We start from the raw sequence: 22,451 nt of genomic DNA on the forward strand, positions 1-22,451 counted from the left end.
TGTCTTTAGGAAGGTTTAGATTCCAGATTACAACCTTCTACCATTAAGGTCCGTATTTCAGCCATCAGCACCTTTTTTGGGATATGAACCGGTCTCCCTGTCCGCAGTCAGGTGTATTTTCTAAAGCTCTAGTCTGGATTAGACCTCGTCCTATTTCCAAGATGGTTCCTTGGGACCTTAATCTGGTGCTCTATAGTCTCCTGTTCCTCTTTAATCGTTGTCTCCATCTTCTGTCCCTGAAGTCAGCATTTCTGGAATCCATCACCTCCGTCAGATACATCAGTGAGCGACAGACTGTCCATTAGGAACCCTTTCTGTGATTATTCGTGGATAAAGCGGGGCTTTCGTTACGTCCTGGGTTGTCACCCAAAGTCCTTTCAGCTTTCCCCAATAATCCGGACGTTGGTTGACCGACATTCTTTCCATCTCCTCAGGCGACGGGAGAGATTGCGCTGCATTCCCTGGGTTTGAAAAGGTGTCTTTGTTTATGTAGAGCGAGCCCGGTCCTTCCGGAAGTCTCTGCGGCTGTCTCTGGAATTTCCGAACGCTCTATCGCCAATTGGATTACCAGCCTGGCATTTTGAGCCGCGGGGAAGTCTCCGCCATCCGGGTCACTCAACTTGTGCAGATTCTGCCTCATTTCCGGTAAAACTGCTGCCCGGGGTAATTACTTCTATTCCCCGCATCGTACGCTCGTTTCTGTGTCCGTGAAAGTTTTTCTGGTTCCCGACCCTTCGATGTTTTGTATGTTTAGCTATCGGGTCGCCGGGGGCTGCAGGTTGGTTCCTTCCGAGAGCTTCTTTTCCCTGCTGGTTGCTGGTGACGCTTCTTCCCTCCCTTATTTCTAATATTTGTACATCAAATTTCCTTGTTTTGGGGTATTTTGTTATCTGGGGTTGTTCTAGAGGTGAGGGCTTGGTTTAGAGTCCGGTCCATCTACTAGTATCGCCAGGGACCAGCAGGGAAAAATACCCATCAAAGGCATAAACCCCCCCATATTTATAGAAATGCCCCTTCCTTTGGTAAATAGTGACAGCTCGGGTAGGAAGCCGGGCCATGCGTTGGTGACTAAAGGGATACAAATATTGCAGCAGCAGAGATGCAGTTTCTCTGTAGAGCGTTTATCACGAGGTAGCCGTTTAGTAGAAAGGCGACTCGGCATACAGCGCAGCGTATTATTCCTGCGGATATCGCATTGCTGTAACCAAACGTCAGAAAACCAGAGACTTGTTAGAATCTTTTTCCGCGCCGGTCTTTGGGTCACATCGTGAATCAGCAACAAACTTCATTCCATGACTGAGGTATCAGAGGGCTGGAGGACAGCCGGGGAACTTTTCCAGCAGATTGTCAGCTCTTTTACGCACAGCATGTATATAATAAAGTATAATATATATAAATGTACATTACAGGAGCGGGGATGGAAAGGAGTCTCGTGAAGCAGACATGCGCCAGAATCTCACGTGTCTTCTTCTTTTCTCGTAGGATTTGGTGAATTCGGGGTCAGCGCCCTGTTTTTCTTCATTGCCGCGGTAACTTTGACCTCCATCAACCACAAGTCTGGGTCGGCAATCGCAGCAGTGGTAAGAGAATCTCTTCACTAATCTTTCTCAATCAAACCCAAACTGTACTTTTAACCCTTTTGTTGCTGCGGGCTGGGTTGGTGAACCGGAGTGTCTGTATTATGGTTAAATCTCGTAGCCACTAACATTCTGCTTGTAGCCCGAGAGCCGCGTTACTCCAGCTGCGCAAAAAGAAAATGGCGAGTTCAGAATAATCTCCTTTTATTGGACGACAGTTCCCAAGAATCAACCTCCTTTATCAAATCAGAAGCAGCGATGACCACGGAGCGTGTGGGTGAGACGCGGGGGTTAAGGGGAATGATAGACGGGTAAGGTGCGGGTCACAGCGGTTTAGGGGGTCTGAGATTAGGGGGGAGGGGGAGAGAGAACGGCATTCTTAAAAATCTCGTCTATGTCTTTAGGCAGACAGTGAAGTCTGTTACATGCGGAGAATCCAGACATTAGAATCAAATCGCGGAAACGTCATACGAAGCTCCGGTAACACGCCACAAATCCGGTGCACATGTTTAGTCCGTGTCCTCAGTGCTGAAATGGTTAATCATCTTTATTTTACATGGTTTAGTGTTTTTTGTGTTTTTATTCTGAGATCCCAATAGAGCGGCTTCTGGGGGCAGTTGTTGTTGTTGTTGTTGTTGTTCTCGTGGTCTGTCTGGGTTTCTGGCTGTCTGTCCGTTGATCACACGGGATCGTGTACACGCTATTTGCAGATGTACCCGTGTGCATCGTTCTTGGCTTATATTTTCCGGTTCCCTCTAGTGTTTGGTTGTCCTCAATTAACCATTTCAGCATGGAGGACACTGACTAAACATGTGCACCGGATTCGTGTTACTGGAGCTTCGTATGACGTTTCTGTGATTTGATTCTAATGTCTGGATTCTCCGCATGTAACAGACTTCACTGTCTGCCTAAAGATATAGACGAGATTTTTAAGAATGCCGTTCTCTCTCCTGCTCCCCACCCCCCTAATCTCAGACCCCCTAAACTGCTGTGACCCGCACCTTACCCGTCTATCATTCCCCTTAACCCCCGCACTGCCGCCCGCGTCTCACCCACATGCTCCGTCGTTAGCGCTGCTTCTGACTCGATAAAGGAGATCGGTTCTCGGGAACGTTCGTCCAATAAAAGGTGATTATTTTTTCGTGCTATTTTCTTTCCAACATACAAATAATGTTGGGGGATACAGGCCCCTAAAGCTGTAACAGTCATAATGTCCTCGCAGCAGCACAAAATCCGCTGGTGTTACCGACACAGTGACCCGCGATTGCTTCTGTAGGATTAACCCCCGGTTTTTAACGAAATGCTTTAAAGGGTAAAGTAAACGCGGTTTTGAGGGTGTGACGTGTGCTGCTGTTTAACATTTTACATACATGTAGCGTGGTGTTTACACACGGTACTTGCCTCAGACACTCAGCATGTTAAATGAGTCGCGGGATTTCCTCGGGAACAGCTGGATTCTCTGGTGCTGCTCTGCTGCCTCCTGGTGGCCGCTCAGTGCATGCGCACCCCTGTACAATACAGAAGAAACAGTAAGTGAATGCGGCCCGGCGCAGACAGCGATTGTTACGGGGGCCGCGCAGAAGTGCCGCTGTTCCTCGAGTGAAACCCGTTATTTATCTAACCGGGGAAATGGGCTCCAAATATTAAATCTGCTTTGTCTCTTGAGAGGAAACTATTGCTTAAGGGGTTAATAAAATCTGTCGGGATACATTAATGTTTGTAGTTGTATCTGATCTGGCTTCAGGGAGGGTGGGCAGGAATAACGATGTAACCTATAGAAAGTCTGTTTATTGATGCGTAGAATTCCTCCCCGCCCCGCTGTGGAGCGTTCAGTGGTCTTGGGGCTGGGGGGGACCTGTATGTGTGCTAATGTTCCATATAACCTTTAATCATTGGGGGGGGGCGCGTTACGTGGTTCTAATAAAGATTTGATCTCCACTGTGCTTCTTTTCTTACCGTGTCCAATAAAATCACGCTCTGTCTCCGTGTCGTTTCTTCTTGCTTGGTTTTGATGCGACTTGTTTGGTGAATAAAGCCTTTTCTGGCGTTGTTTGGGTTGTAAATGTTCTTTTTCAGCGTAAAACCGGTAAGTACTTGGCTTCTTTGGTTAATCTGCCGGCAGTCGCCGAGCGCTTCGAGGCTCCCAGGAGTGTTGGCGTGTTACAGGTACGATACTTTACACACATGACTCTCACACACGTGTATTTACCAGCACAGATGTTCATGTAACCGAGCGCCAGTGTTTCTTATGCATTCTGTGGCCAGCTTGGCCTCTTAATGCAGGAGAAGCGTGTCGGGATTGCGTGTTCCACGCATGTTTCCTGTTGCAGTGTACATGATGCGCGACGTCAGAGTAGTTTATTGATTGGCTTCTTGTGTTCTCTGCCGACAGTGAGCCGGGAACGTGAGCGTGGGCCGGCACAGATCACCTGAACCCTGAGCCGTGTAACTATGCATAAAGCAGGGCCGTCTCAGTGCTGAGTACAGGAGAAGCCGGCTCGGGCTGGCCCTTCCTCATGCATGGTTAACATGGGTTTCCCAAAAGCCATCTCGCAGCTTTCACTATCCATGATGCAGGGGAAGCCGGCCAGGGTTGGCCCTGTGTCATGCATAGTAAAAACTGCTGAGATGGCTTTTGAGAGGCCCATGTTAACTATGCATGAGGAAGGGCTGACCGAGCTGGCTTCTTCTGCAAGAGGTGCTGAGAGAACCTTGCCTCGTGTATAGTTAATGTGGAGCATGATGTGGGGCCAACCCTGGCCGGCTTCCCCCGCATCATACATCCAAATGAGTTTATTCAGACTTCAGGGTTTTCCTGGCTAGTATTGGCTTCTCTGTACAAATACCGGCCAGAGCCCAGAAACCTGAATTATGAATATTAAATATTAAAGCTGCAATTACCACGGCTGGTGTTAGGCCTGTAACATGCAGTTTTAATATGCGTTATTCAGCACAGCAAAAAAAAAGAACCCTGTAATTTTTTATGCATTTTTCCTGAAATCCAATTTGGGGTTCTGAAAAATGCATGCTGCAGGGCTCCTTTTTTCGCACCCCTAGAACAGCAAAAAAAGAACCCTGTAATTTTTATGCATTTTTCCCTAAACCAATTTTGGGGTTCTGAAAAATGCATGCTGCAGGGCTCCTTTTTTGGCACCCCTAGAACAGCAAAAAAAGAACCCTGTAATTTTTTATGCATTTTTCCGCTAAAATCCAATTTGGGGTTCTGAAAAATGCATGCTGCAGGGCTCCTTTTTTCGCACCCCTAGAACAGCAAAAAAAGAACCCTGTAATTTTTTTATGCATTTTTCTCAAAAGCCAATTTGGGGTTCTGAAAAATGCATGTTGCAGGGCTCCTTTTTTTCGCACCCCTAGAACAGCAAAAAAGAACCCTGTAATTTTTTATGCATTTTTCCCTAAACCAATTTTGGGTTCTGAAAAATGCATGCTGCAGGGCTCCTTTTTTCGCACCCCTAGAACAGCAAAAAAAGAACCCTGTAATTTTTTTATGCATTTTTCTCAAAAGCCAATTTGGGGTTCTGAAAAATGCATGCTGCAGGGCTCCTTTTTTGGCACCCCTAGAACAGCAAAAAAAGAACCCTGTAATTTTTTATGCATTTTTCCGCTAAAATCCAATTTGGGGTTCTGAAAAATGCATGCTGCAGGGCTCCTTTTTTGGCACCCCTAGAACAGCAAAAAAAGAACCCTGTAATTTTTTTATGCATTTTTCTCAAAAGCCAATTTGGGGTTCTGAAAAATGCATGCTGCAGGGCTCCTTTTTTGGCACCCCTAGAACAGCAAAAAAAGAACCCTGTAATTTTTTATGCATTTTTCCGCTAAAATCCAATTTGGGGTTCTGAAAAATGCATGCTGCAGGGCTCCTTTTTTGGCACCCCTAGAACAGCAAAAAAAGAACCCTGTAATTTTTTATGCATTTTTCCGCTAAAATCCAATTTGGGGTTCTGAAAAATGCATGCTGCAGGGCTCCTTTTTTGGCACCCCTAGAACAGCAAAAAAAGAACCCTGTAATTTTTTATGCATTTTTCCGCAAAAATCCAATTTGGGGTTCTGAAAAATGCATGCTGCAGGGCTCCTTTTTTGGCACCCCTAGAACAGCAAAAAAAGAACCCTGTAATTTTTTATGCATTTTTCCCTAAACCAATTTTGGGGTTCTGAAAAATGCATGCTGCAGGGCTCCTTTTTTGGCACCCCTAGAACAGCAAAAAAAGAACCCTGTAATTTTTTATGCATTTTTCCGCAAAAATCCAATTTGGGGTTCTGAAAAATGCATGCTGCAGGGCTCCTTTTTTGGCACCCCTAGAACAGCAAAAAAAGAACCCTGTAATTTTTTATGCATTTTTCCGCAAAAATCCAATTTGGGGTTCTGAAAAATGCATGCTGCAGGGCTCCTTTTTTGGCACCCCTAGAACAGCAAAAAAAGAACCCTGTAATTTTTTATGCATTTTTCCCTAAACCAATTTTGGGGTTCTGAAAAATGCATGCTGCAGGGCTCCTTTTTTGGCACCCCTAGAACAGCAAAAAAAGAACCCTGTAATTTTTTATGCATTTTTCCCTAAACCAATTTTGGGGTTCTGAAAAATGCATGCTGCAGGGCTCCTTTTTTGGCACCCCTAGAACAGCAAAAAAAGAACCCTGTAATTTTTTATGCATTTTTCCGCAAAAATCCAATTTGGGGTTCTGAAAAATGCATGCTGCAGGGCTCCTTTTTTGGCACCCCTAGAACAGCAAAAAAAGAACCCTGTAATTTTTTATGCATTTTTCCGCTAAAATCCAATTTGGGGTTCTGAAAAATGCATGCTGCAGGGCTCCTTTTTTTGGCACCCCTAGAACAGCAAAAAAAGAACCCTGTAATTTTTTATGCATTTTTCCGCAAAAATCCAATTTGGGGTTCTGAAAAATGCATGCTGCAGGGCTCCTTTTTTGGCACCCCTAGAACAGCAAAAAAAAGAACCCTGTAATTTTTTATGCATTTTTCCGCTAAAATCCAATTTGGGGTTCTGAAAAATGCATGCTGCAGGGCTCCTTTTTTTGGCACCCCTAGAACAGCAAAAAAAACCCTGTAATTTTTTATGTATTTTTCCTGAAATCCAATTTGGGGTTCTGAAAAATGCATGCTGCAGGGCTCCTTTTTTGGCACCCCTAGAACAGCAAAAAAAGAACCCTGTAATTTTTTATGCATTTTTCCGCTAAAATCCAATTTGGGGTTCTGAAAAATGCATGCTGCAGGGCTCCTTTTTTGGCACCCCTAGAACAGCAAAAAAAGAACCCTGTAATTTTTTATGCATTTTTCCGCAAAAATCCAATTTGGGGTTCTGAAAAATGCATGCTGCAGGGCTCCTTTTTTGGCACCCCTAGAACAGCAAAAAAAGAACCCTGTAATTTTTTATGCATTTTTCCGCAAAAATCCAATTTGGGGTTCTGAAAAATGCATGCTGCAGGGCTCCTTTTTTGGCACCCCTAGAACAGCAAAAAAAGAACCCTGTAATTTTTTATGCATTTTTCCGCAAAAATCCAATTTGGGGTTCTGAAAAATGCATGCTGCAGGGCTCCTTTTTTGGCACCCCTAGAACAGCAAAAAAGAACCCTGTAATTTTTTATGCATTTTTCCCTAAACCAATTTTGGGGTTCTGAAAAATGCATGCTGCAGGGCTCCTTTTTTGGCACCCCTAGAACAGCAAAAAAAGAACCCTGTAATTTTTTATGCATTTTTCCGCAAAAATCCAATTTGGGGTTCTGAAAAATGCATGCTGCAGGGCTCCTTTTTTGGCACCCCTAGAACAGCAAAAAAAAGAACCCTGTAATTTTTTATGCATTTTTCCGCTAAAATCCAATTTGGGGTTCTGAAAAATGCATGCTGCAGGGCTCCTTTTTTTGGCACCCCTAGAACAGCAAAAAAAGAACCCTGTAATTTTTTATGTATTTTTCCTGAAATCCAATTTGGGGTTCTGAAAAATGCATGCTGCAGGGCTCCTTTTTTGGCACCCCTAGAACAGCAAAAAAAGAACCCTGTAATTTTTTATGCATTTTTCCGCTAAAATCCAATTTGGGGTTCTGAAAAATGCATGCTGCAGGGCTCCTTTTTTGGCACCCCTAGAACAGCAAAAAAAGAACCCTGTAATTTTTTATGCATTTTTCCGCTAAAATCCAATTTGGGGTTCTGAAAAATGCATGCTGCAGGGCTCCTTTTTTGGCACCCCTAGAACAGCAAAAAAAGAACCCTGTAATTTTTTATGCATTTTTCCGCAAAAATCCAATTTGGGGTTCTGAAAAATGCATGCTGCAGGGCTCCTTTTTTGGCACCCCTAGAACAGCAAAAAAAGAACCCTGTAATTTTTTATGCATTTTTCCCTAAACCAATTTTGGGGTTCTGAAAAATGCATGCTGCAGGGCTCCTTTTTTGGCACCCCTAGAACAGCAAAAAAAGAACCCTGTAATTTTTTATGCATTTTTCCCTAAACCAATTTTGGGGTTCTGAAAAATGCATGCTGCAGGGCTCCTTTTTTGGCACCCCTAGAACAGCAAAAAAAGAACCCTGTAATTTTTTATGCATTTTTCCGCAAAAATCCAATTTGGGGTTCTGAAAAATGCATGCTGCAGGGCTCCTTTTTTGGCACCCCTAGAACAGCAAAAAAAGAACCCTGTAATTTTTTATGCATTTTTCCGCTAAAATCCAATTTGGGGTTCTGAAAAATGCATGCTGCAGGGCTCCTTTTTTTGGCACCCCTAGAACAGCAAAAAAAGAACCCTGTAATTTTTTATGCATTTTTCCGCAAAAATCCAATTTGGGGTTCTGAAAAATGCATGCTGCAGGGCTCCTTTTTTGGCACCCCTAGAACAGCAAAAAAAAGAACCCTGTAATTTTTTATGCATTTTTCCGCTAAAATCCAATTTGGGGTTCTGAAAAATGCATGCTGCAGGGCTCCTTTTTTTGGCACCCCTAGAACAGCAAAAAAAGAACCCTGTAATTTTTTATGTATTTTTCCTGAAATCCAATTTGGGGTTCTGAAAAATGCATGCTGCAGGGCTCCTTTTTTGGCACCCCTAGAACAGCAAAAAAAGAACCCTGTAATTTTTTATGCATTTTTCCGCAAAAATCCAATTTGGGGTTCTGAAAAATGCATGCTGCAGGGCTCCTTTTTTGGCACCCCTAGAACAGCAAAAAAAGAACCCTGTAATTTTTTATGCATTTTTCCGCAAAAATCCAATTTGGGGTTCTGAAAAATGCATGCTGCAGGGCTCCTTTTTTGGCACCCCTAGAACAGCAAAAAAGAACCCTGTAATTTTTTATGCATTTTTCCGCAAAAATCCAATTTGGGGTTCTGAAAAATGCATGCTGCAGGGCTCCTTTTTTGGCACCCCTAGAACAGCAAAAAAAGAACCCTGTAATTTTTTATGCATTTTTCCCTAAACCAATTTTGGGGTTCTGAAAAATGCATGCTGCAGGGCTCCTTTTTTGGCACCCCTAGAACAGCAAAAAAAGAACCCTGTAATTTTTTATGCATTTTTCCCTAAACCAATTTTGGGGTTCTGAAAAATGCATGCTGCAGGGCTCCTTTTTTGGCACCCCTAGAACAGCAAAAAAAGAACCCTGTAATTTTTTATGCATTTTTCCGCAAAAATCCAATTTGGGGTTCTGAAAAATGCATGCTGCAGGGCTCCTTTTTTGGCACCCCTAGAACAGCAAAAAAAGAACCCTGTAATTTTTTATGCATTTTTCCTGAAATCCAATTTGGGGTTCTGAAAAATGCATGCTGCAGGGCTCCTTTTTTGGCACCCCTAGAACAGCAAAAAAAGAACCCTGTAATTTTTTATGCATTTTTCCGCAAAAATCCAATTTGGGGTTCTGAAAAATGCATGCTGCAGGGCTCCTTTTTTGGCACCCCTAGAACAGCAAAAAAAGAACCCTGTAATTTTTTATGCATTTTTCCACTAAAATCCAATTTTGGGTTCTGAAAAATGCATGCTGCAGGGCTCCTTTTTTGGCACCCCTAGAACAGCAAAAAAAGAACCCTGTAATTTTTTATGCATTTTTCCGCTAAAATCCAATTTGGGGTTCTGAAAAATGCATGCTGCAGGGCTCCTTTTTTGGCACCCCTAGAACAGCAAAAAAAGAACCCTGTCATTTTTTATGCATTTTTCCGCTAAAATCCAATTTGGGGTTCTGAAAAATGCATGCTGCAGGGCTCCTTTTTTCGCACCCCTAGAACAGCAAAAGAACCCTGTAATATTTTATGCATTTTTCCTAAAATCCAATTTGGGGTTCTGGAAAATGCATGCTGCAGGGCTCCTTTTTTGGCACCCCTAGAACAGCAAAAAAAGAACCCTGTAATTTTTTATGCATTTTTCCTGAAATCCAATTTGGGGTTCTGAAAAATGCATGCTGCAGGGCTCCTTTTTTGGCACCCCTAGAACAGCAAAAAAAGAACCCTGTAATTTTTTATGCATTTTTCCGCTAAAATCCAATTTGGGGTTCTGAAAAATGCATGCTGCAGGGCTCCTTTTTTGGCACCCCTAGAACAGCAAAAAAAGAACCCTGTAATTTTTTATGCATTTTTCCGCTAAAATCCAATTTGGGGTTCTGAAAAATGCATGCTGCAGGGCTCCTTTTTTTCGCACCCCTAGAACAGCAAAAAAAGAACCCTGTAATTTTTTATGCATTTTTCCTGAAATCCAATTTGGGGTTCTGAAAAATGCATGCTGCAGGGCTCCTTTTTTCGCACCCCTAGAACAGCAAAAAAAAGAACCCTGTAATTTTTTTATGCATTTTTCCCTAAACCAATTTTGGGTTCTGAAAAATGCATGCTGCAGGGCTCCTTTTTTGGCACCCCTAGAACAGCAAAAAAAGAACCCTGTAATTTTTTATGCATTTTTCCTGAAATCCAATTTTGGGTTCTGAAAAATGCATGCTGCAGGGCTCCTTTTTTCGCACCCCTAGAACAGCAAAAAAAGAACCCTGTAATTTTTTATGCATTTTTCCCTAAACCAATTTTGGGGTTCTGAAAAATGCATGCTGCAGGGCTCCTTTTTTTGGCACCCCTAGAACAGCAAAAAAAGAACCCTGTAATTTTTTATGCATTTTTCCGCAAAAATCCAATTTTGGGTTCTGAAAAATGCATGCTGCAGGGCTCCTTTTTTGGCACCCCTAGAACAGCAAAAAAAGAACCCTGTAATTTTTTATGCATTTTTCCCTAAACCAATTTTGGGGTTCTGAAAAATGCATGCTGCAGGGCTCCTTTTTTGGCACCCCTAGAACAGCAAAAAAAGAACCCTGTAATTTTTTATGCATTTTTCCCTAAACCAATTTTGGGGTTCTGAAAAATGCATGCTGCAGGGCTCCTTTTTTGGCACCCCTAGAACAGCAAAAAAAGAACCCTGTAATTTTTTATGCATTTTTCCGCTAAAATCCAATTTGGGGTTCTGAAAAATGCATGCTGCAGGGCTCCTTTTTTTCGCACCCCTAGAACAGCAAAAAAAGAACCCTGTAATTTTTTATGCATTTTTCCTGAAATCCAATTTGGGGTTCTGAAAAATGCATGCTGCAGGGCTCCTTTTTTCGCACCCCTAGAACAGCAAAAAAAAGAACCCTGTAATTTTTTTATGCATTTTTCCCTAAACCAATTTTGGGTTCTGAAAAATGCATGCTGCAGGGCTCCTTTTTTGGCACCCCTAGAACAGCAAAAAAAGAACCCTGTAATTTTTTATGCATTTTTCCTGAAATCCAATTTGGGGTTCTGAAAAATGCATGCTGCAGGGCTCCTTTTTTGGCACCCCTAGAACAGCAAAAAAAGAACCCTGTAATTTTTTATGCATTTTTCCTGAAATCCAATTTGGGGTTCTGAAAAATGCATGCTGCAGGGCTCCTTTTTTGGCACCCCTAGAACAGCAAAAAAAGAACCCTGTAATTTTTTATGCATTTTTCCTGAAATCCAATTTTGGGTTCTGAAAAATGCATGTTGCAGGGCTCCTTTTTTGGCACCCCTAGAACAGCAAAAAAAGAACCCTGTAATTTTTTATGCATTTTTCCCTAAACCAATTTTGGGTTCTGAAAAATGCATGCTGCAGGGCTCCTTTTTTTTGGCACCCCTAGAGAAGCAAAAAAAAGAACCCTGTAATTTTTTATGCATGTCTTTGAAATCCAATTTCAGGAAGGGTTGGATGCAGGCAATGCTTTTAAGATGGAGACGGACGTTTTTAGAGACGGACTGAATGTGGGGGTTGAACGAGAGGTCGGAGTCAAGGGTGACACCAAGACAGCGGGCCCGAGGGGACGGGGAGATGACGGCACCGGTGACATTGAGGGAAACTGACGGGGAATCTTTGCGTTGGAGGATGAGAAGTTGGGTTTTGGAGAGATTTCAGGAAACGCGCAGACATCCAGGAAGAGACAGAGGCGAGACGGTTAGTTACGCCATCTAAGAAGGAGAGAGATCAGGGCAGGATAGATGGATCTGGGTGTCATCAGCGTACAGGTGCTAATGAAAGCCAAAGGATGCGATTAGTTTACCAAGCGAGGAAGTGAAGAGAGAACAGAAGGGGTCCTAGAACCGAGCCTTGGGGTCCCCGACTGAGAGGGGGAGGGGAGGTGTTACCGGAGACAGAGTTAGGTGGAGGCCACCATAGGGGAGAGCAGCGGGAGAGGCGGCGTTAGAAGGGGACAGCCAGGTTTCAGTTAGAGCGAGAAGGTGTAAGGAGCTAGAGGTTAAGTGGCCGTGTAGGGCTGTTAGTTTGTTAGACAGAACGTGCGTTCCAGAGTGCAACGGAAAATGGGGGGTAGGAGGAGCGGCGGGGAATGTGGACAAAATTACTGAAGCTTCTGTAGAATGGGAGAGGATGGGGAAGAGAGCACCACGGGAGGGCCAGGATTTGGGGAAATATCCCCAGCTGCTAAAAGAAGCAGAGAGTGAGAGGAGGTGGGAATAGGATTTGGGTGAGCGGAGAGGTTGCTGGGAGTGAGGGGAGATGGGGGGGGGGGAGATGGGGGGGTGAAATTGTTAAGTGCTTGGGATGAGAGAGGGTAGAAGAAAGTAATGATGGTGCAATACAGACATGGTGTGGAGGTGCTGGTGGCTGTTCTACTAATAGAGGAAAGTGAGAAGAGGATTGTGAGCATGGTAACTGGAGGCTGATGGTGATGGGATGGGGTGGTCGTGGAGCAAACACAATAAGCAGTAGGCAGCACTTGATGACCGTTCTGTGGAGAGTTGATTGCAGGGAGCCTCCAGGTTTCTCTTTGTCCTTCCTTGTTGTCCTCCTTGGTAAACTCCAAAACAGTGACTCTTAGGAAAATTGGCACTCGGATGGAAAGTGGCCGGTGCCTCGCAGAGTCTCGTGCCTCCAACGTCACTACTGATACAGGGATGGCTGCTTGTTAGGTGTTTACCAAATGATGCATTACCCCGCAATAATATGAAACGTTCTGACTTGTTACTGCGTTTACTAAACGGCTTTCGTTCTTCTTTCCTGCAGGTCTTTGGATTCTCGGCCACCGTCGCCTAAACGGTCAACACCTTCTTCTCGCTGCAGAGGCTATGGCGATGGCATTCCACTCGGCGGAGTATCTATACTGCTAACGGACGTCGCTATTTACTCATTTCAGAGGACGGTTTATTTCATGACGGGATTTATCAGTTGGCGAGTATTGAGCGATACGGAGCCGTCTCCCGGGGCTTTACAGGGAAGAATTCTTTCTATAGCTTATAATGTTTCTCACCGCTCCGCTCGCGTGTCTTTCTGTAACTATCTGCGTCTGTCAATCAGAACGCAAACAAACTGATTGTGTCCAATGTTTGTCATTGTGGCCTTTGGTAATATTATTATATACTGCCCAAAACCCACATGGCTTATGCCAGCGTCTCCCCCTCCCCCACCCTGTATAGAAAAGAATCCTTTGAATCTGCTGTATGATTTTTCTTACTTATTGTTTAAAGCCAGTCATCGATGTGTTATTGTGCTGTGGATGCGATAATAATGTTATTGTATACGTCACTCAGTAGCGATGAAAGCCGTCTGAGGCTTTTAATGAGCTCTTTGGACAGTTCTTGGCTTTCTTGGATTCATTCCGCAGGAGCTGATTCTTTAAACACTATTCTGTATTTTTTCTGAGTGTTATAGAAGCGGGGACGTTATATATGTCGGCTTCACATGCTGTAAACATGTAATAAAAGTAGTGCTTATGTGGCTGATACCAGCGTCTGTGTTTATTTATGGGAAAAAGGGGAAGCTCAGCCCTTCTTCATTTGGAAAACCAACAGTTTTGGTCAAAGTCATAAAGATGGAACCATAATTCTCCTTTCAGTGAATAATTCTCTGCGGCAAAAAATCCCAAGATCTGAAAAAATCTCCTTTATAGGGGGATTCCCTCCCCACCACCCAAGGGGCCGGTTCTTACGAGTATCAAAGTGAAAACACCCCCCAGATTCACTACCGGCCCCCCTGATCCCCTTATCGCTCTTCTTCACGGCCTGAAGCCCTTCCTATGTCATTAAACACACTTTCTATCAGTCTGGGCTGGAGAAGGGGGTTTGGAGAGTAAGTGTCTTCTGTGTGTTCTATGAAGGTCTAATTACTTATACATTCTCCTCCTTGGCAGGAAAGGAACTTGGCGATAAACAGCCTTTTAAACTTTAAATCTACTAACGATATATCAGGTCACTTTTCTCAGTGGAGATCTGTATGTTTGTAGCCCTTGTAACCCACTGTTAAGACCTGCAGGTTACATGGATGATCTAGGACTTCCTCATGCATATTTAACATGGCTTTTCTGAATAATAAATCAATAAGTAGAAATGGTTAAACTTACCTGTAAATAATCCTCGAACCCCATGAAGTGTTACTCCTGCCGTGTGTATGTTGAACACTCGGTGCTGCGGGGGGGGGCACTCTTCCTACGTTTAGTCTTTACTCGGGGGTAACGGGTATTTCAGTATCTTCCACATCCAACTCCAGATGGGATCAGTAAAGGATCAGTACTGTTCACGTTTCATCCGAGTCTGTATCAAATTCTTCCTCTGCAAGAGATTAAAAAAAAAAGTGTATCATATTTGGGTATAAAACGAACCGTAACAGGCAGGGGATTGCAGAGCCAAGGGATCCATTTACACTGACAGTCCAGTGAACGATGAACACACCTCCTGCAGCTTCTCCGCTGTCACTGGCACCGACAGGCGGTAAGTACATCACGTGGCAGGAGACGCTGAACACATCCGCGGGGTATGTGTGATCAGGATGGATCGTTCAATGCATTGCTTCTAGCGGCCGTCTCTCTGCAGAGTTAAAGGAATCCTCCAGACTTCGTATCCCCTGTAATGTGTGCTTCCCAATGTAATATCCGGCAGAATCCCCCCGTCCCTTCCCGCAGGCTCCTGGATGGGGTCTCTAATAACGGAACCACGGAGGGAGGATTGTGCTAAAGGATCTCCAAAAAGTAAGTGGCGGCATTTATTTCTTTATTAACAGCTTTATTTGTGTTAAAAGCAGTAGCAGATCTTCTCAGTGTGTCTTCAGGGGAGTTCTATTTAAAAGCTTTTATTCTTGTTCTATTATATGCAGTGTCCCGGCTCCCTGAGCATCGCACTTCAACGTACCGTCTGATTTCTGCGCCTCCGTCTCTCCTGTGGACTCTTCTTTCTCGAGGAACTTGGTCAGGTCACTGAAGATCGGGTAGAAATCAAAGGAGATGAAGCCGAGGACCTGGAGAACAGAGAAAAAGGATGAGGTGAAACTCTTCAGCAGTTGTAGTCGTTGCGTTAGACTGTGCCGGTTCTCAGTGTTACCTTTTTCTATATGATGGTATCTCTGGTGTTATAATAGCCTCTTACCTGCTCTATCGTTTTGCTCCATATTTATAGGTTTATGCTTTCAGGTATAGAGCGCAATCCCATCAGACCGCGAGGCAGTGAAGTCACTCCGTGGCACGAAGCAAGGAGGAATATCCATCCCACGCCACCTGCAATTCTATGCATGAGACTGAAATAAATGACACGTGAATTGCGGGGTATGTATAGTGCTGTAGGGTCCTCTATCTACAGTTTGGGACAGTCTATTTCAGCATGATCACGGTGTACTTATGCCGGGAATAGGGGATGTACATTAATTCCTTGAATTGGGGTAGTTGGCTTAAAATACAGCATAGAAGCTGCAGCTTTGACACATCCATGAAACGTATACAATACTCAACACTGCCCGTTTCTTGGACCCAAGTAACTCTGTCCTTTATCTCGTATTTCATTCCTCATCAGATTTCTACAGTAACGATGTTGGTGAGATTGGATGTTCACACATTCACTCTGTTTACAAATACGTGTTTTAATAATAATTTGTTCTTCTTTATGACCTCCACTAACCTAACAATAGGTTCTCAAGTCTCCTAGAAACCTATTGATAAGCATGTAACTGGCGCTCCGTGACTGAAATGCACGGCATCCATAGTGTAACGAGTAGATCAGAGATCTCGTAACCAGTGGCCCACCAAAAGCCCCTGATGGCACAAAAGGGCGATCTGCGTCTGGGTTTTGTGGCAGGGGGCCAATTATAACTAAGGGGTTAAACTAAGCCATAGTTTGTAATACATCTATCGGGTATTTTATATGAAGCCTATTAGGTATTTAATAATTAATGACATTAGTTTGTAATATATGTCTTTATTATTCCCTAAATTGTAAGGTCCAGCCAGGGTGGAAAGAGAAGCTCTGTCATTACCAGCCCAGCGGATTCTTCATCCCTTGGAAGATGTCCTAACACTCGTACCGAGATACAGCTCTATGGGGACCGGCCGAGACGTGCGCTGGTAGGTAAAGTGTGTGCTTTTTATTAGTTACTCGTTATGAAAAGTTACTTGAGAGCTGCAGTGAAGACCGTGCTCCGTGCGAGTGTGACTGTGTGACTGTTATTGTATGGCATTAAGATATATTCATGCATGGTAACGCCGTACACCAGTGTAGCATATGGACAATCTGGTGCCATACCTTAATCCCCACGTCCCATCTCGGTCTTCATTGCAGCTCTTCTCCTACATAAGGCACCATCTTGTGAAGAGTTTTACTGCAGTAACAAAAACACACAAGGGATGAGGAATCCACCGGGCTGTCAGGAGAGATTTTCTCTTTCCATAGTACATGATCCACCCCTGTTCCACCCTACAATTTAGGGATAGAAACTTTAATTCCCAGGGGCACCTTTCAATGTCTGCCACTAATTCCCTCATTCTCTTCTGATCTACCGGTCTCCTCGCCTACTTCCCAATTCTTTGATCAATTTGCCGCATGGCTCCTTTACTTCACCGTCCCTCCACTAATCCTGGGTGACTTCAATATATTGATTGACAATCCATCCTCACCTGCCGCCTACACTCTCCTCCTTCCTTGGTCTCCATCACGCACTGTGATGGCCATCAAAGTGACCTCAATATCTCAATTCTCCAACTCTCCCTTTTCTCTGTCTGACTTCAGTCTGCTAAAACCCAACCTTCAAATACCTCCTACACCTAAACCTCTGTGACATTAACACCCCACAGCTCACTAACACCCCACAGCCACTTCTCTCGTGCATCTCAACCTCCTCCTGTCCACAGCCCAGTATAACCATACGCTAGAGTCAGTCCTAGATATGGTCTCTCCTGTAACTGTGCCCCATCCCCCACCTCAGCCATAGCATTCACGTACCGCTGAGCGCCTATGGAGGTCTCACTCGCAGGGAAGGGCTGGCAGCCTAAGGCCTGGGGGGCAAGTCTAGTCAACTGGCCCATTGCACCATCAAAGCGACTGCGAGCGACATTGAAAGCGGCCGTCGTGCGGCAGTCACTCCACCAGCGCCTAATGAAATTAAAGTGGCCGGCGTGCACACACCGCATGCCTCAGCTCTTCATCACACCCCTTTTAAGACGTGGGAAGGGGAGCTGAGGCATGGCCGTTGGGACTGACAGCCATATGATGCAGGAGCGTACCTAGAGTATTTGGCACATGTGGCAGATCCTGTATGTGGCACCACCCCACACACACACACTTTAAAACTGCATAGTTTCTATGGTTAGGCAAACATTGACAGGGGTACAGCAAAATTGTTATCATTATATACTTAGGGATTATGCGGTACCACCGTCAATGTGTGCCTATACATTGAGCCAGACACTGACAACCCCTATCACTATATACTAAGCCAAACATTGATGTGGTGTAGGCTTACCACTTCAGTGACTGGCATAGTATATAGTAGGGATGCAACGAAATGAAAACTCTGGACTGAAACTGAAAATTCAGCATTCACTTGGCCAAAACTGAAAAAAAAACAAAAAAAAAAACTTTAAAATACTTTATTAAAAGTAACACCAAAATTAGACAAAAAAATCAATAACAATATTAACATATTATATATATATATAAATATACACACACACATATATATAACAACAATCACGATCCTATCATGCCCAGGTTCTAGCATGTGCTGGCTGACTTAGCATGATAGGAGTGTGATTGCTGTTTGCAATTATATATATATAGATATATTAATACTGTCATTGAATTATTCTGTCCAATAAAAGTGTTAACACACCAAAGTTGGACCAAAAAATAATTTATAACAGCAATCACACTCCTATCATGCCTAGGCAGCCACTACATGCTGGAATCTGGGCATGAAAGGAATGTGATCACGGACTCCCTATGCCAAGCACTTACACATCCATGCTATCTGAAACTCCATTCACAAACATTCAGCATAACACCCATCACTCTCACACACTTACTAATCCACTCTCCCTGAATCTTGTCCTACCTTTTCTTCTTTCACTCTCACTTTTCCTCTTCTTCTTCTTCGTCTTCTTCTTCCTCCTTTCCTTCCGGTGTACTGAGCGCTGAAGACGGTGGGCGTGGCTTCAGTGTTGTGCACCGGGATTTGACATCAAGTCACAGCCACAGTTGCCGTGCACATCGTTTCTGAAGGCGTGCCGGCATGGTGGCACCCCTCAGATGAGTGGCAGCCGGGGCGGACCCCCCCCCCCGCCAGGTACGCTACTGGCATGACGGCCGCATTCAATCCTGCTCGCGGCCGCTTAGTTTTTAACTTTGCGGCTGCATTGAATGCTCGTCTGCCGGTCGTCCGTCCGGCCCACCGGCCCGGATTTAAGGCGGCCTGGGGGGCAATTGCCCCCCGGCCCAGCGGGCCCCTGCTCACTCGCCTGAAGACTTTGCACATTACGAACTCCATTCCTATACAGCACCCCTCCTTCTCACAAACACGTTTAGTTTTGTTAATCTCTTCCCTCTCCCACAACCCTCAATGTCTGTCCCCCAGAACCAACCTCTCTGCCCAAGAACTTGCACCTGCTTTAAAAAGAAAATACACAGCATCCCCCAACCATGATGTCAATCATATGGTGCCCCCTTGTCCCTTCACATCTCCTTTCTGACATCCTTACCTCAACCCTAATTAATATCTTAAATCTCTAATTTCTCTGACCATCTGGATTTTGTTGACAGTATTCCACTAAAATTACTTAAAACATCCTCACCGCTTAAACAAAGGACATTTCTCATAACTTTTTACTCTTACAGTACACCATGGCGTCCGTGATACAGCTCCTACCTCTCTGACTGTACATTTAATGTGTCTGTCACTGGAACCTGTTCATCTTCCCCACCACTATCTGTTAGTTGTCTTCAGGACTCAGTTCTTGGGCCTCTACATGTCATATGTTCCTTTGGTTTCCAGTACCATCTATATGCAGATGACACCTTAATCTATATTTCTTCTTCTGTCCTTTCACCCTCTCTTCTAACTCTCCTGGCCGACTGTCTTTCATGGATGGTGCTGCATTACCTGAAGATCATCATCTTTCAGACTGAGTTTATTGTAATCCCACCAACCGCTCTGTCCACAATTCCTGAGATCTCTTACTGTGGACAACTCCGCTATCCAACCTTCTCTCCTTCATCCCTCACCAAATCCTGCCGCCTTCACCTGAAAAACATCTCCCGACTATGCCCATCCCTTACACAAGAAACAACCAAAATCCCTGGATTATTGCAACTCCCTACTAACTGCTCTCCCCCCCCGCCTTTCACTGCATCAATCCGTCCTCAACACTGCAGCTACATTAATCTTTCCCTGTCACCGTTCCTCTGTGCAAATGGCTCCATTGGCTCCCCATACCCTCCAGAATCCAATTCAAACTTCTGACCCTGGCCTGCAGAGCCTGTAACAACTCCACACCCCATTACATCTCTATCTCTATCCAAATACACCCCTCTTTGTTACTCTTATGACGTCTCTCTTCTACCACCATTATCTCTTCCCACATCCAGGATTACCCCCCGCCGTACTTTACCCCTTCTGTGTTATTTCTCCCTCATTCTAAAAGCTCTATGGAAACCTACCTCTTCCGAGAAGCATCCAACCTTTCCTCTTAACACTCTCAGCCAGCATCCTGTCTAAGCCATCTGAACAACCAACAACGTTCACAGCTCATCCCGGCTCATCCACATCCAAGCAGTTCCTCTCCTACGGTTTCACTTCCCCCCTGAAGCGACTAGATTGTAAAATGAAACAAAAAACCATAAATAACAGCGCACTCTGTGAATGTCAATCCATGTGTGTACAAATAAATAATAATAAATACATACAAAGTGCTTAAAAGGATCCAAACAGAAAATAAACAGTATATAGTGTAGTAAGCAAAAAAACCTTGAAGGTATAAAAGAAAAGACAGCCTCTTAAGGTGAATCTGGGTTCTTAGATATGGGCTCCCCTCTCACTCAAGGCAGTTTATGTAGAAGACAGGAGGAAGGCGTTCAAACCGATTACTGGACGTGGACGTTCTCTATCAGCCATCAGTTTGAGGCCTAGGAACACGAAGACCCCCGCAGCTGCTGTCAGGAAGATCAGGGTCTTTTGGGTTTTGGACCAGCCCGTTCTTTCTCCTGTTTGCCTACTTTGCCAATGTCCAAATGAAAATGTCAAGTTAATGAACACCTGGCCTTAGAACTATGGCATCTCAATGAAGGGTTCAAAAGCTGCCAGGTGACATATCACATGTATGTAAAAACACAGGATATTTTTCCAACGTTTCATATACCGTACATGTCATTCAAATGGGGAATCTGAATGGTGAAGATTTTGTATATCTTCAGAGGAGGTCACAGACAGAGGTGTTACGAAAGGTACTAAAGCTTTTAGTATAGAAGCTCCAGCTTTGAAACCTAGTTGGTTAAATGTAGACAATACTAAACACGTCCAGTTCTTGGACCCAAGTCCCTCTGTGCTTTCCCTCGACTCCTATTATTTCTACCGTTCTACATTAATGATGGTAAGATTGGGAGTTCTCACAACCTTCACTCTTTTTACAAATATGTGTTTTAAAAATAATTTGTTCTTCTATATAACCTCCACTAATCTATGAATGGGTTCTCAAATCACCTAGAAAGTCTTGAAGAGTCACAACATTCAAACGGCTGAAGGAAGTTATATAGAAGAACTTATTTTATGTTCACAATTTTATTGCGTCTTTTGGGGCTGTAAAACATTCTAAGCATCTAGGAAGGAGGGAAACATATGATGTCCTATTAGGGCAAAAACAACTGAAGACTCACAGAAAAGCCTATGGGGTATTTATATACATGAAACGTTTCTGTCTCTCTAGAGCAGCCCAGTGGATTCTTCATCCTTTGGATGATGTCCTAATATTTGCTCCAAGATACAGTGTCGGTTTTTTTTAAGCTACTCGTTATAAGATGGGTGGCATCAGCACAGCAGCTCACATAGAGCTTTAGAGCTGCAGTAAAGACAGTGCTCTACGCGAGGTCATATGAGAGTGGGGGAGCCGTGCGAGCGCAAGTGTGTGTGTTACCATGTATGACCGTATGCTAACACCATATATTAGCACACGGACAATCTACTGCCATACAGTAAAACTCACATGGAGCGCTCTGTGTGAGCTGCTGCCACTTAATGAGTAAGTAGTGTGTTGGACTACATTAAATAATAGAAAAACACTTTGCCTACCAGAACATGTCTCGGACGGTTCCCACGGAGCTCCGGTATATGACGCTGTATCTTGGCACAAGTATTAGAACATCACACAAGGGATGAAGAATCCACTGGGCTGGTCGGGGGACATCTCTTTCCATAATGGATGATCCACCACCGTTCCACCCTACAATTTAGGGATAGAAAAGGTAGAAATCCAAACTTTATTAGCATAAATCGATAGATTAAAAACTAATGCCGCCAATTGTTTTCGTGTATCTAAATGCCTAATCGGCTATTCTGTGGGTCTTCAGTTGTTCTTGGAGTAAAACTCTCAAATTACTCAAGACAGCTGAAGGAACTGCTGGGGGTCTGGGCTGGTCTAAACCCCAAAAGACCCTGCTCTTCCTGACAGCAGCTGCGGCGGTGGCTGGCTTAGCCGGGGCCCTTCCAGTGGCAGCGGGGCTCCTAGTGTTCAGGGGCCTCAAACTGATGACCCGCATGGCACGTCCACATTTAGTAAAGTAAGTAAAGCCTCAAATACAAATTCTGTGTAGGTTCTGCATGTTTTGTGACATTATACATTTTATAATAATGTTTCTTTTTTTTTTGTAGCGAATAAAAGAAGATGCAGAATAGTTATTATCAATAAAACATTTTTAAAAAGGTAATTCTTGTCTGTATTTCATTACAAGGATATTCTTGATCTTTACAAAGCAATCATTACACGTAACAGGATTAATTCCATTAACTCATTCAGTGCCAAACCCAGGGATTTAAGCAGGGATCTGACACTTGTGTAACTCTATAGAAATCTAACATTCAAATTGTCCCACGAAAGCCACAGATAAAAAAGCGCTGGGATCCGGGTGACGCAGGGCAGGCGCATTTTATAGA

The 22,451-nt window shown here is 44.0% G+C and overlaps 1 long non-coding RNA gene across 1 annotated transcript; it reads left to right on the top strand.

The window, feature by feature from the left end:
• The first annotated feature begins 16,320 nt into the window (after positions 1–16,320).
• Positions 16,321–22,225, top strand: LOC128505330 (uncharacterized). The gene is made up of 2 exons (XR_008355566.1): positions 16,321–16,380; positions 22,170–22,225. It is a non-coding gene; the product is annotated as an uncharacterized LOC128505330 (long non-coding RNA).
• The last annotated feature ends 226 nt before the right edge of the window (positions 22,226–22,451 follow it).

The sequence above is a fragment of the Spea bombifrons genome, chromosome 9 (assembly GCF_027358695.1).
Source record: "Spea bombifrons isolate aSpeBom1 chromosome 9, aSpeBom1.2.pri, whole genome shotgun sequence".
NCBI lineage: Eukaryota > Metazoa > Chordata > Amphibia > Anura > Pelobatidae > Spea > Spea bombifrons.